Source organism: Lactuca serriola, chromosome 4 (genome assembly GCF_051521515.1).
Source record: "Lactuca serriola cultivar US96UC23 chromosome 4, Lser_US96UC23_V15, whole genome shotgun sequence".
In the NCBI taxonomy this organism is placed as follows: Eukaryota; Viridiplantae; Streptophyta; class Magnoliopsida; order Asterales; family Asteraceae; genus Lactuca; species Lactuca serriola.
In genome coordinates, this window is record NC_136411.1 from 34,576,458 (window position 1) to 34,591,969 (window position 15,512).

A 15,512-nucleotide genomic window follows, 5' to 3' on the forward strand; every position below is an offset into this window, starting at 1 on the left:
AGCACTTCTAATACTTCCCGTAGATGCTTGCCATGCTCCTCTTGGCTTTTCGAGTAGATCAGAATGTCGTCGATGAACACTATCACAGATTTATCGAGGAATGGTTTACAAACCCTATTCATCAAATCCATGAATGCTGCTGGAGCATTGGTTAGTCCAAATGACATAACCAAGAACTCATAGTGTCCATATCTCGTTTTGAATGTAGTCTTCTCAATATCCTGATCCCTCACTTTTAGCTGATGATATCCTGACTTAAGATCGATATTTGAGAAGTAGCTCGATCCTTGCAGCTGATCGAATAGCTCGTCAATCCTCGGCAATGGATACTTGTTCTTCACCGTTGCCTTGTTCACTCTCGGTAGTCTATACACATTCTCATGCTTCCGTCCTTCTTTTTCACGAATAACATCGGAACTCCCTAGGGTGATGAACTAGGTCTAATGAAACTGTTGTCCAACAACTCCTGAAGTTGCGTCATAAGCTCCTTCATCTCTGTTGGTGCTAATCAGTATGATGCCTTTGTTATCGGTGTTGTACCTGGTAACAAGTCTATCCGAAACTCCACTTGCCTATCAGGTGGTAATCCGGGAAGATATTCGGGAAAGACTTCCGGATAATCACATACGACCGGTATATTCTGCACCTCCTTCTTTTCCTTCTTAGCATCAATCACAAATGCCAAATATGATGCACATCCTTTGGATAAACATTTTCTGGCTTTCATCAGGGAGATGATTCTAGAATTCACTCTACGTTTGTCCCCGTACACCATAAATGACTCCTTTCTAGGGGGATTTACCCTAACTATCTTCTTTCGGCATAATATCTCGGCATCGTTGGTGCTAAGCCAATCCATCCCCAAAACGATGTAAAAACCGTTCAACTCTATGGGCAACAACTCTTCGTGGAATTCATTTCCATTTACGTCATTGGCTACGTTCTTAATATGATTACTAACAGGTACGAACTTGCCACCGACAACTTCTACAATCAGGGCATTATCAAGTTTTTCTATAAGTAATGCTAGTTTCCCACCAAATTTACACGACACAAAGGAGTAGTTGGCTCCGGAATCAAATAGTATATTGGCAGGAAAACCATTTACAAGAAAGGTACCTGAAGCGATGTCTGTTGCCTCCTTCACAGCCTCGAGCGTCATCTGGAAAGCTCTCACCTTCGGCTTTGGTGGAACGTTGGGCCTTCCCACATCTTTCTTCTTTGGGAAATCCTTAGCAATATGCCCTTCTTCACGACACTCGTAGCACACCCTCTTGTTGATGGTGCACTCATTGGCATAGTGCCCCGTTTTCCTACACTTGTAGCAGGTTACTTCCTCGCTACATTTTCCCAAGTGCTTCTTCTTGCACTTCTCGCACCATTTCGATTCATTTCCTCCTCCCCGAGCTTCTTTGAACCGAACTTGCTCTTCTTTTTGTTGGGTTTAGCAGACCCTTCAAATTTACTCTTCTCGCCAACCTCAACCTTGCTGGTAGCTCTTCCCTTAATCATATCCTCCACAGACTTGGCTGCCCAGATGGTTGCCTCCAGAGTACGCGCCTGACGCACTGGCACCACGTACTCCCATGGGAGTCCCTTAGCGTACTTGTCGGTCTTTTTCAGCTCATCTGGGACAATACGCAAGGCAAACTCCATATTTTATGTGAAGTTGTTCGTGTATTCATCGATTGACATGCCTCCCTTCTTCAGGGTCAGGAACTGGTTCTCTAGCTCAAGCAAGTTTTGAGCTAAGCAGTACTTTCGTTTGAACTGCACCAAAAATTCTGCCCATGTTAGTTGCAGGGGCTCATTGGGGCTCAGAGTATTCCCCATGGTATTCCACTAACGCACAGCGCCTCCTCGGAACTGATGCACTGCAAACGTGGTCTGTAGTTTTCCTCTGCAACCGCACGTCATGAAACCTAACTCCATCTTCGAGATCCAATCCATGACCCCGATCAGATCTTCCTTTCCAGTGAAAGTCGATGGCTTGCAAGTCAGAAAATCCTTGTACTTGCATCAATTCCTCTCGACCCCGTTGGCTTGGTTGTTTTGTCGAACTATTAGTGGGTTGACTTGACCAACGGTTCCACTGTAGTTCCCCTCCTCAGTCTGCCCTTTGTTCAACTCGGGCTATTCGATCTCTATGGTTGCTTCCTCTCGATTTTGTTGGAGCAAACATCTGGTTTCCTCCATTTGACAATCCAACATTGCCTGTATCATCGCTTACACTCTGGCCATCATTATTGGCTCAGCAGCGGCTACAAACACCGGTATTTGCTCAATCACCGGGGTTAGTTTTCGTTCCCATTTGCATTCCCGACTCCACTGCGGGTTCTTGCCCTTTTGATCTATACACCGAATAAGGTGAATTTAGATCTTTATTTAGGATAGTCGTTTAAATCGTCCTTATCACTCCGAAACGTTTACATGTTAGTTCTAATATCGTAGTCATACGTTTAGAATCCTAAACACATAAAGTTTCCAGATCCGGTCGGCAACAGACCATAGATCCGAAAAAATAACAACATATCATGCACACAACATTTAGCACATAAAAGCATTCTAGGCATAATTCCTAAAATAAGCTAGTGCTCACATCTCACAATCATCGCTTAGCATTCTAAGTTAAAGTCTAGAAATCCTACAAAATCCTAGTTCACTTAAACTAATGCTCTTATACCAACTGTGACATCCCCATTTTCACGGCTAGAAAATATCGATTTTGTTTATGCTTTGTTTGAAAATCAGAGTAACATTTTAAATAAAAGTGTTGCGAAATTTGTCCCAAAACAAAATATGATAAAGATTTATCAAAAGCATTTCCATAGAAATGTATTTCAATAAAAAGACTCGGGATGTCATGTTCGATATAGATCATAAGCATAAACAATACAACATAGGCCTAACTACATTATTCCGTATTTACAGGTCTAAAGTCCCTTAATCTCTCATCTCAAGACATCACATCTATGCTCAAGCGCCACTACCTGTAATACAAGAAACTGAGTGGGTCAGGCTTGGGAGCCTGGTGAGCACATAGGGTTTTCAACCCACAATAATTAAGATTATTAACTTTATCAAACCAAACAAGGGACCTAGTCTAAGGACTTTCATCGGGATGGACACTACTGCTAAGGGGATTCCTCAGCAATAAATGTCCTTAAGGCAACCATGTGGGGGATGGAGTACACCTAGTGAGCACACAGTTCAAATAAATACCTACAGGTTGCGAGCCTGCTACTGTTCCACTGGACTGTCTAGAATAGTTCGTGGTCGTCATCTATACTCTGCGAGATGACTGGATCATCAATAACATCTATAACGAGGACTCTCATCATTTTATTTTGTCACACAGCAACTATTATATCTACCCATGTTTTACCCAACACATTTTGTAGATAAAAATATGTATACAGTTTAAATCATTTAAAACATGTATAAAATTGTTCATCCAACATAGATAGCAAGTATAAAGATAATATGCACACACATCACATAATTTATATAAATACTTCATATCTATGTGTAAGCTGAAAGTAACTATGCACTCACCTGAAAGGTGGTGACTCAGCACTCGGACAGTGCTTTGATACTCTCAAAACAAATTTCCTTCGATAAAAGCTAGTATCAATACCACTTGGGTTTAGTCTAACGATAACCGCGACAAATTAATAGTCTGACTATAACGATACTTATATAACTCATAATAATAGCCTAAATAATTATTTTAAGGACCTAATAACATTACTATAATTATTTGAAAGTTATATTAAAAATTGCGTAAGCGTAGCTCACTTACATCGGATTTTAAATAAAACCGGGCTTTGCTCCGAGCAACGTTTCGAAACCGAAAGTCTCTTTTTCTCGGGACTCAGGGAGCCTCGGGGCTTCCTTTGGGTGCTCGGGGTTTTATCTAGGGTTTAGGAGAGCTAGTGAGAGAAAGAAACTAGAGAGAGAAATGAGAGATGTGTGAAAAAGTCGGAACCCTCGCCCCCCTTTTATAGCCTGCGAGGCCTCGAACTATGCTGGGTGTAATCCTTGGCTACGCGGGGCGTAAGGATAGGGTTGCCACCTCGAATCCAGTTGTCTCACACTCGTCGGAAGGATAAGGCCGAAGGTAAACGGGGCGTATCGGATCTCGTACGCGGGGCGTAATGGGAGGCTACGTGGCGTGATCCGAAGCGAAGCCTTGGTCAGCAAGCAACGACTCAGAAGCGGCCATGTCATCAACTTCTCGCAGACCAGGACACCATTGGTCCGTTAAAAAATCATAACTTCTTCATCCGACGACCGTTTTCGTCTATCTTTTTATTGTTACGCTACTATTAATCAGATCTTCGATTCTCTTTTAGGTTGTGTCGGCTAAAAACCGCTCGATCTAATATTCGAATTTCGGGCTATACACTGCTAAACCGAAACTTCGAAAAATCATAACTTGTTCATACGAAGTCAGATTTGGGCGTTCTTTTTATGGACGCTCTCGGTTTAACGTTTTCTACAAATTTCATTTAGATCGCTAAGGCTAAAACTCACTTTATCATAAATTCACTATTTATGCTTCCCGGTATCGTGCCGGTTCCGTCGCGAAACTTCGACGGGTCATAACTTCTTCGTTATAACTCGAATTTCGACGTTCTTTATATCCCCGGAATCCTTGTTTCGACCACTACAACTTTATGTAAAGATATAGGGCTTATCTCATACTTTAATTTTGACGCTTATTTTTATCCTTTATTAATTATATATTTATAATTAAGTACTAAGCACACAAATACACATAATTCACATAGAATTCAAATATTTCATCTTTATTAGCTTAAAAAGATTTTCAATAGTTGACCTTGACTATTACATTGTCTAAAAATTCTTAGCCCTGAAACCCAGGCGTTATATTGGACATGCATTTGCGCGTCTTCTGAGCGTTTTACGACACACATTGCGCGTCGTAAAAGGCTGTTTGTCTAGTAGTGAATATACAGTTAACAAATAAATTTAACTTAACCCCTAGTGATATCGAATTCATCAAGTTAAGGTTGCATACCTTTGATTTGTTGTAGTAAACAAATCACATCAATCCCCTTGTAGTGTTGGTCTTCGAAAGCTTAGCAACAAAAGTATGATCGCCTCTAATAGCTCGTACCCAAACCTTAACACCAAGAACACAAGAGGATAGGGAAGAGGGGATATTTTTGGCCAGAGTATCTTCCAAGCAAGAGTATGACCGAAAATCATAACCCTTGGGGTCCTATATATAGTGTGGATGAGACAAGGAAAACCCTTGATTTGAATAATAAAATATTCATATTTTATTTAATTCAAATATGGTATCTTTATCAGCTTTAGGAACAATCTAGAAACCCTAGATTACTCCCAAATCTCGTTCACCTCCCTACAGGTTATAGATTTTCCTTTCCTTACTCAATTATGACTAATTACCTTTCAACCATTGGACCTTTAATTAATTCAATTAGTCCCGAATTAATTGTAGATTAATTCTGATTGATAATTAATTAATTCTAACAGATTTCATATTAACTTCCCAACCTTATCAATTAATAAATCAATTGTCTATTTCTTAGTGATATAAATTAATCATATAATATATTAACAAGTCATTTCCTCATAATTTCCAATTAGTTTAGTAATTATATAATAACATAATAAATCATTTTCTCTCTCCAAAATGTCATTTCTTTTAGTTACTAGTTTTTTAGCGCAGCCCAAAAGGACCTTGTTTCTAATTCAAGAATATACCAATTTAGTTATTGGCTTAGACACCTTAATCCAACAGTCTCCCACTTTGATAAGTGTATAAGAACAATTACAAGTAGAAACCTTGAACTAAACAACAACATGTGCTTTCCAAAGCCACTTTCGAACTTTGATTCAAATAAAATATTGGCCCTAATATAAGTGATAATCTATTCCTTCGTTCTACAAGATATCGTATGAACGTGAGACATGGATTATAATCAATCTCATAGTCCAAGATTTTGTTTCTTGATTTCTTAACTTATGAAGATTGAATTCAGACTACTAACTGAAAACATCAATTTAGTCCAGGCTCGGCTAAGCACTTTAGATATCGGCAACAAATCATCGAGGGCCCAACGATATATTTTTTTTCCTGTTAAGGAAAAAGGAACAAATTACTTTGACTATATAGTCATACAATTTACTAACCTAATCATGCGTGGAATTACTATTTATAACACCCAGTTATGAGATGCGTTTGAGTAAACCAATTTACAACTTATTCGCAAACTACAAACTATATATCTCGGGTTAAGAATAGTAGATATTATCGTTTTAGAATTACTCGTGATAAAATCAATTAAGTAATCTCTAAGCGTGGGTTGATATGATACCTAAAATCTCTATATTTCAATGTACTCATCAATATTGTAGTATTTCCAATTGCAATTTCTTAACCTCAATTGACAATCTACAATCAACTCATGATAGTCTTAAATCACTGCTTACTTCTCAAAGTACGAGCGACTACGGAATTTTGAATAATATTAAAATTACTCAAGGAAGTAAGCATGCAAAGTGAAACATAATAATAAATTAATTAACTATAGTTTCAAACTTATTGAACATAAATAATTCCTATTATTTAATCTCCATAACAATTATGAATTTATTCATTGTATAATGTTTCAAGTAATTAACTAACCACTTCAATTAGATGACATCCTTCATGCTTATGTTATGAACGTGCATATTGTGCCTCTCTATGGTCCTTCCATTATGAATAGACCCACTCACTATTCCAATGATGGACATTTCACAATTCCAAATTCTTATCATGTATCTGAGATGTAGTGGAATTTTATATTTACATGCATTTTCTTTCTGTGATATCAAGGGTCTAAAGTCACAGAGATTGAGTCTACGATATTACAGAATGTTCCACTAGAACTTGTTACTTAGAATGTAACATACCCCTCTGGCACGCATCACAATATCGTCCGCTTTGGGCCACTCGACATGAGGACTTCCCATTGGGTCACCCATCCCGGTACTACTCCCGCCCGAGCACGCTTAACTATAGAGTTCTTATGGAATATGTGTAACGCCCGGGTTTCAGGGCTAAGCATTTTTGACAATATAATATAGTCTAGGTCAACTATTGTAACTCTTTTTGAAGTAATAAAGATGAAATATTTGAGTATTATGTAAATTATGTGTATTTATGTGCTTATTATTTAATTATAAATGTATAATTAATAAAGAATAAAAATAAGCGTCAAAATTAAAATGTCAGATAAACCCGATATCTTTATATAAAGTTGTAGTGGTCGAAACAAGGATTCCGGGGATATAAAGAACACCGAAATCCGAGTTATAACGAAGAAGTTATGGCCCGTCGAAGTTTTACGGCAAAACCGGCACGACACCGGGAGACGTAAAAAGTGAATTTATGATAGAAGACTTTTTAGCCATATTGATATAAACCAAAGTTGTAGAGTATGTTAAACCGAGAAAATCCATAAAAAGGACGCCCAAATATGACTTCGTATGAGGAAGTTATGATTTTTCGAAGTTTCGGCTTAGCAATGTACAACCCAAAACTCGAATTTTAGTTCGAGCGGTTTTTGGCTTATGCGACCTAAATGAGAGTTGAAGATCTCATTAATAGGAACTCAACGGTAAAAAGACAGACGAAAAACGGAGTCCGTATTCTTCGCGGTCATTTAGCAGTCTAATCTCGAGAGTTATGATTTTTCTAAGTCGGGAGGCTGCTGTGCGAAATCGGGTGACGTGGCGCAATCCTGGCCGTTGCTTCCTCCCCAAGGCTAGCCACCAGATGGTGACACCTGTCCTGGAACTCAACGAGTTTGAGGCCAACTCGACGAGTTTTTGGCTTTTCCAGCCTATAAAAAGGGATCCGAGGCACCCTCATTTCTCACACCTTTCCCCACTTCTTTCTCTCTCCAAACTCTCTCTCTAACTCCCCAAACCCCCTTAAAAGCCTAGTTAAACCCCCTAGCACCCGAAGAATCCCCGAGGCTCCTGGAGTCCCGAGAAAAAAGGTCTTTCGGTTTCGGAAAAGCTGCTCCGAGCAAAGCCCACTTTTCTTTAAAATCCGCTGTAAGTGAGCCACGCTTACACAATTTTTAATATAGCTTTCAAATAATTATAGGAATGTTATTAGGTCCTTAAAATAATTATTTGGGTTATTATTATGAGTTATATTGAGTGTTATTTAACGCTTATATAATAATAATAGTCAGACTATTAATTTGTCGCGGTTATCGTTAGACTAAACCCTAGTGGTATTGATACTAGGTTTTATCGAAGCAAAATTGTTTTAAGAGTATCGAAGCGCTGTCCGAGTGCTGAATCACCACCTTTCAGGTGAGTGCATAGTCACTTTCAGCTTACACATATATATGAAGTATTTTATATAAATTACGTGCTATGTGTGCATAAACGTGCTATATATGCTGGATGAACATTGTTATACATGTTTTCAATGATTTAAACTGTATATGTATTTTATATCTACGAAAATGTTTGGGTAAAACATGGGTAGATGTAATAGGTGATTTGTGATAAAATGATGAGAGGCCTCGATGTTGATGTTGTTGATTCTGTCATCTATCGGAGTATGGATGACGACCACGGACTCTTCTAGACAGTCGAGTGGAACACTAGCAGGCTCGCAACCTGTAGGTGTTTGTGAAAGATGTGTTTACCGGTGTACTTCATCCCCCACATGGTTGCCTTTAGGACATTTATTGCTGAGGAATCCCCTTAGCAGTAGTGTCCATCCCGATGATGATCCTTAGGCTAGGTCCCTTATGATAGGTGTTTAGGGACGTAAAGTGAGGATAATGGGAATGGGTAATCGGGTTATTGTTGATTGATGAAATTAATAAACTTATTTATTATGGGTTGAAAACCCTATGTGCTCACCAGGCTCCCCAGCCTGACCCACTCAGTTTCTAGTATTACAGGTAGTGGCGCATGAGCATAGATGTGATGTTTTGGATGAGGGATTACGGATATAGGCTTGTCGATACGAAATAATGTAGTAAGGCTTATATTGTATTGTTTATGATTTTGATCTGTATCGAACATGACATCCCAAGTCTTTTAATGAACTAAATTTCCTTGGAAATGCTTTTGATAAATCTTTATCATATTTGTTTTGGGACAAATTCCACAACACTTTTATTTAAAATGTTACTCTGATTTTCAAACAAAGCATAAACAAAATTGGTCTTTTCTGGCCGTGAAAATGGGGATGTCACAGTTGGTATCAGAGCATTAGTTTAATAGAACTAGGAATTTGTAGGATTTCTAGACTTAAACTTAGAATGCTAAGCGATGATTGTGAGGTGTGAGCACTAGCTTATTTTAGGAATTATGCCTAAAATGCTTTTATGTGCTAAATGTTTTGTGCTTGATATGCTGTTAATTGTTCGGATCTATGGTCTGTTGCCGACCGAATCTGGAAACCTTATGTGTTTAGGATTCTAAACGTATGACTACGATATTAGAACTAGCATGTAAACGTTTCGGAGTGATAAGGACGATTTAAACGTCTATCCTAAATAAAGATGTAAATTCACCTTATTCGGTGTGTAGATCAAGATGGCAAGGATCCATAGTGGAAACGTGAATGCAAATGGGAACAGAAACCAATCCCCAGTGATTGAGCAAATACCGATCGTGGAAGCCACTGCTGAGCCAATAACGATGGCCGGAGTACAAGCGATGATACAGGCGATGTTGGATCGTCAAATGGAGGAAACCAGACGTTTGCTCCAGCAAAATCGAGAGGAAGCGACTATTCAGATCTAACAGCCCGAGTTGAACGAAGGGCAGACTGAGGAAGGAAACTACAGTGGGATTGTTGGTCAAGCCAACCCATCGATAGTTAGGAAAAACCACCAGGATGGAGGAAATGACGGACGTGGATGCAAATACAAGGATTTCATGGCATCCAAGCCACCGAGTCTATCTGGAAGCCCGACACCGGTGGAAGTCATGAACTAGATCTCTAAAATGGAGACGATGTTTGAGAGTTGCGAGTGTAGTAACAGGCAGAAGACCGCTCTCGCGGTTCCTCTGTTGAAATCTGGAGTACTAAGATGGTGGAAGCTACTAGCTGATTCAATGCCCAAAGGTGAAACAAGCAAGATGTCGTGGGAGGATTTTCTGGTACAATTGAAGATGCAATACTGCTCTGAGCAGGATCTTCTGGAGATCAACAACGAATTCCAGAATCTGAAGAAGGGAAGAATGAGCGTTACTGAATACGCTGCAAGCTTTACTGAGAAAATGAAGCTTGCTCCTCACCTCGTCCCAACTGAACTCTCTAAGGTTAACAAATTTTCCCTCAGATTACTAGCGGACTTTGGTCCAATGGTCAAGCAAAATACCACTCTGAAAGCTGCCATCTGGGCTGCTAAAAATGTGGAGACCCAGATACGAGAAATGGGTCTGGAGAGAGCGGAGGTGGGAGAGAAAAGGAAATTTAACGGATCCTCGAGGTCCGGTAAGAAGGATAAATTCTCGAAGTCTGGTTCGAAAGGAGGAGGAACCGAAGCAAAATGGTGCGACAAATGCAAGAAGAAGCACCAGAGGAAATGTGATGGAGGAGTCACTTGTTTCAAGTGTGGAAAGGCTGGGCACTATACCAACGAATGCACGTTCAATAAGAAGGTATGTTATGAGTGCAACAAGGAGGGGCACATTTCAAAGGATTGCCTGAAGAAGAAGGAAGCAGGAAGACCCAACATCCCACCCAAGCCGAAGGCGAGAGCCTTCCAGATGACGCTCGAGGCTGCGAAAGGGGCAGCCGACGTCGCTTCAGGTACACTTCTTGTAAATGGTTTGCCTGCAAATATACTATTTGATTCCGGAGCCAACTACTCCTTTGTGTCGCATAAATTTGGTGGGAAATTAGCATTGCCTGTAGAAAAACTTGATAATGCCCTGATTGTAGAAGTTGCCAGTGGAAAATTCATACCTGTTAGTAATCGTATTAGGAACATCGTCATCGACCTAAACGGAAACGAATTCCACGAGGAGCTATTACCCATAGAGCTAAACGGTTTCGACATCGTTTTGGGTATGGATTGGCTTAGCGCCAACGATGCTGAGATCCAATGCCGAAAGAAGATAGTAAGGGTAAACCCACCCGGAAAGGAATCATTTATGGTGTACGGGGACAAACGCAGAGTGAATTCTGGAATCATCTCCCTGATGAAAGCCAGAAAATGTTTGTCCAAAGGATGTGCATCATACTTGGCATTCGTAATCGATGCTAAGAAGGAGAAGAAAGAAGTACAGAATATACCGGTTGTGTGTGATTATCCGGAAGTCTTTCCCGAAGATCTTCCCGGATTACCACCTGATAGACAAGTGGAGTTTCGTATAGACTTGTTACCAGGAACAACACCGATAGCGAAAGCACCATACCGATTAGCAACAACGGAGATGAAGGAACTTCAGGAGCTGTTGGACAACGGTTTCATTCGACCTAGTTCATCACCCTGGGGAGCTCCAGTGTTATTCGTAAAGAAGAAGGACGGAAGTATGAGAATGTGTATAGACTACCGAGAGCTGAATAAGGCAACTGTGAAGAAAAAGTATCCATTGTCGAGGATCGATGACCTATTCGATCAGCTGCAAGGTTCGAGCTACTTCTCAAAGATCGATCTTAGGTCAGGATATCATCAGCTGAAGGTGAGAGAGCAGGATATTGAGAAGACTGCATTCAGAACTCGATATGGACACTACGAGTTCATGGTTATGTCATTTGGACTAACCAACGCTCCAGCATCATTCATGGATTTGATGAACAGGGTTTGTAAACCCTTCCTCGATAAATCCGTGATTGTGTTCATCGACAACATTCTCATTTACTCGAAAAGCCAGGAGGAGCGTGGCAAACATCTACGAGAAGTGTTGGAAGTATTGAAGATGGATAAGCTTTACGCTGAGTTGTCCAAATGCGACTTTTGGATACGAGAAGTCCAGTTCTTGGGTCACGTGGTTAACCAAGAAGGGATAATGGTTGACTCCGCAAAGATCAAGGCTGTGATGAAGTGGGAACGTCCGAAAAGTCCCATGGAGATTCAGAGCTTTCTAGGATTAGCTGGATATTACCGACGATTTATCCAAGGCTTTTCTTCGATAGCGCTCCATTAACAGCTTTGACCCATAAAGGAGCTACGTATACGTGGAGTGAGAAACACGATGAGGCATTCGAGAAGCTAAAGAAGAAGTTATGTGAAGCACCACTACTTTCTCTGCCCGATGGAGTTGAAGATTTCGCAGTTTACAGTGATGCATCTGGAGTCGGGTTGGGTTGTGTTTTGACCCAAAGAGAAAAGATGATAGCATACGCATCTCAACAATTGAAAGAGCACGAAAAGAAGTACCCCAGTCACGATTTGGAGTTGGCAGCGGTAGTTTTCACTCTAAAGATATGGAGGCATTACCTCTACGGCACGAAGTGCAAGCTTTTCACTGATCATAAGAGTCTCCAGTATCTCTTTAATCAGAAAGAATTAAACATGAGGCAACGACGCTGGCTAGAGTTACTCAAGGACTACGACTGTGAGATATTTTACCACCCCGGTAAAGCAAATGTTGTCGCTGATGCTCTCAGTCGGAAAGTCAACATTGAAAGGAAAAGGCCAAGAGCGTTGAGAATTGAAGTTGTCTCGACGATTGTGGAAAGCTCAAGAAGAAGCTTTAGAGAAGAATGACCGAAAGGAAGAACGTTTGGGCAAAACATTAGAGTTCGGTACAAATAGTCAAGGACTAAAGGTATTCCAAGATCGAATTTGGGTACCTAAAACAGGAGGAATAAGAGACCTTCTGATGGAAGAAGCACACAAGACCATGTACTTGATTCATCCCGGTAGCACTAAAATGTATAAGGACCTAAAACCCTACTACTGGTGGCCGACGATGAATCTCGATGTTGCGAAATATGTGGCCGAGTGTGTAACTTGTGAAAGGGTTAAGGCACAACATCAGAAACCGTATGGGAGTTTAGAACCTTTACCTGTACCCATGGGTAAATGGGAAGACATCACCATGGATTTTGTGACTAAACTGCCCAGGACGAAGAACGGACACGACATGATTTGGGTAGTTGTGGATCGTTTCACCAAGAGTGCACACTTCATAGTAGCCAACGAGAAGTGTTCTATGGATAAGCTTGAAAATGCTTACGTGAAGGAAATTGTAAGACTTCATGATGTTCCTCTTACGATTGTATCAGATCGTGATAGTCGTTTCACGTCGAGGTTTTGGAGGAGTCTACAAGAGGAGTTGGGTACAAAGTTGTGTTTGAGTATTGCTTACCATCCGCAGACTGATGGTCAGAGCGAAAGAACGATTCAGACACTGGAAGATATGTTGAGAGCATGTACCCTCGAGTTCCAAGGGAACTGGGATGAGCACTTACCTCTGGTAGAATTCTCCTACAACAACAGTTTTCACTCGATCGACCATCAATATGACACCTTATCAAGCCTTGGATGGACATAAGTGTCGTACACTGTCTTGTTGGCTTGAAGCTGGAGAGAAGCAGTTTATGGGCCCCGAGATAGTCCATAAGACTGCTGAGAAGTTGAAGGTGATTAGGGAAAGAATGTTAGCAGCCCAGGATCGTCAGAAGAGCTACGCTGACAAGAAAAGATGACCGATAACCTTCGAAGTTGGGGAGTTGGTTTTGCTAAAAGTCTCACCATGGAAGGGACTTATACGATTTGGGAAACGAGGAAAGTTGAGTCCAAGGTTTATTGGACCGTTCAAAGTTCTTTAGAAGATTGGGAATCAAGCTTACAGGCTCGAATTACCCGAAGAACTAGATGGTATTCGTAACACCCTCCATGTGTGTTATTTGAGGAAATTCACGGGAGGTTTTCCCGACATAATTCCAATCTCAGAGTTAAGGATGGATGAGAACAAAAGGCTGATTGAAGAGCCTAAGGTAATTGCTGACCGTAAGACTAAGAAGTTACGACGCAAAATGGTCGACTTAGTGCTAGTCCGATGGAAACATTCGAATGGGCCGAATCTCACTTGGGAAACACATGATGACATGATGAGTCGCTATCCACATCTGTTTGCTGATGCATGATTCCGGGACGGAATCATCCTAAGGGGGAGAGAATTGTAACGCCCGGATTTCAGGGCTAAGCACTTTTGACAATGTAATAGTCTAGGTCAACTATTGTAACTCTTTTTGAAGTAATAAAGATGAAATATTTGAGTATTATGTGAATTATGTGTATCTATGTGCTTATTAATTATTTAATTATAAATGTATAAACCCGATATCTTTATATAAAGTTGTAGTAGTCGAAACAAGGATTCCGGGGATATAAAGAACGCCGAAATCCGAGTTATAACGAAGAAGTTATGGCCCGTCGAAGTTTTACGGCAAAACCGGCACGGCACCGGGAGACGTAAAAAGTGAATTTATGATAGAAGACTTTTTAGCCATATTGATATAAACCAAAGTTGTAGAGTATGTTAAACCGAGAAAATCCATAAAAAGGACGCCCAAATATGACTTCGTATGAGGAAGTTATGATTTTTCGAAGTTTCGGCTTAGCAATGTACAACCCAAAACTCGAATTTTAGTTCGAGCGGTTTTTGGCTTATGCGACCTAAATGAGAGTTGAAGATCTCATTAATAGGAACTCAACGGTAAAAAGACAGACGAAAAACGGAGTCCGTATTCTTCGCGGTCATTTAGCAGTCTAATCTCCTCCTACTGTTAAATTTAAGATCGGTCAAGAATTAGCCGACGGAGTCTAAATGAAAGTTGTAGATCTTGTTTTTACCTATGCATGGAAAAAACGAACGTCAAAAATGAATCTCTTATGCGAGAGTTATGATTTTTCTAAGTCGGGAGGCTGCTGTGCGAAATCGGGTGACGTGGCGCAATCCTGGCCGTTGCTTCCTCCCCAAGGCTAGCCACTAGATGGTGACACCTGGCCTGGAAATCAACGAGTTTGAGGCCAACTCGACGAGTTTTTGGCTTTTCCAGCCTATAAAAAGGGATCCGAGGCACCCTCATTTCTCACACCTTTCCCCATTTCTTTCTCTCTCCAAACTCTCTCTCTAACCCCCCAAACCCCCTTAAAAGCCTAGGTAAACCCCCTAGCACCCGAAGAATCCCCGAGGCTCCTGGAGTCCCGAGAAAAAGGGTCTTTCGGTTTCGGAAAAGCTGCTCCGAGCAAAGCCCGCTTTATTTTTTTTTTAAAATCCGTTGTAAGTGAGCTACGCTTACGCAATTTTTAATATAGCTTTCAAATAATTATAGGAATGTTATTAGGTCCTTAAAATAATTATTTGGGTTATTATTATGAGTTATATTGAGTGTTATTTAACGCTTATATAATAATAATAGTCAGACTATTAATTTGTCGCGGTTATCGTTAGACTAAACCCTAGTGGTATTGATACTAGGTTTTATCGAAGGAAAATTGTTTTAAGAGTATCGAAGCGCTGTCCGAGTGCTG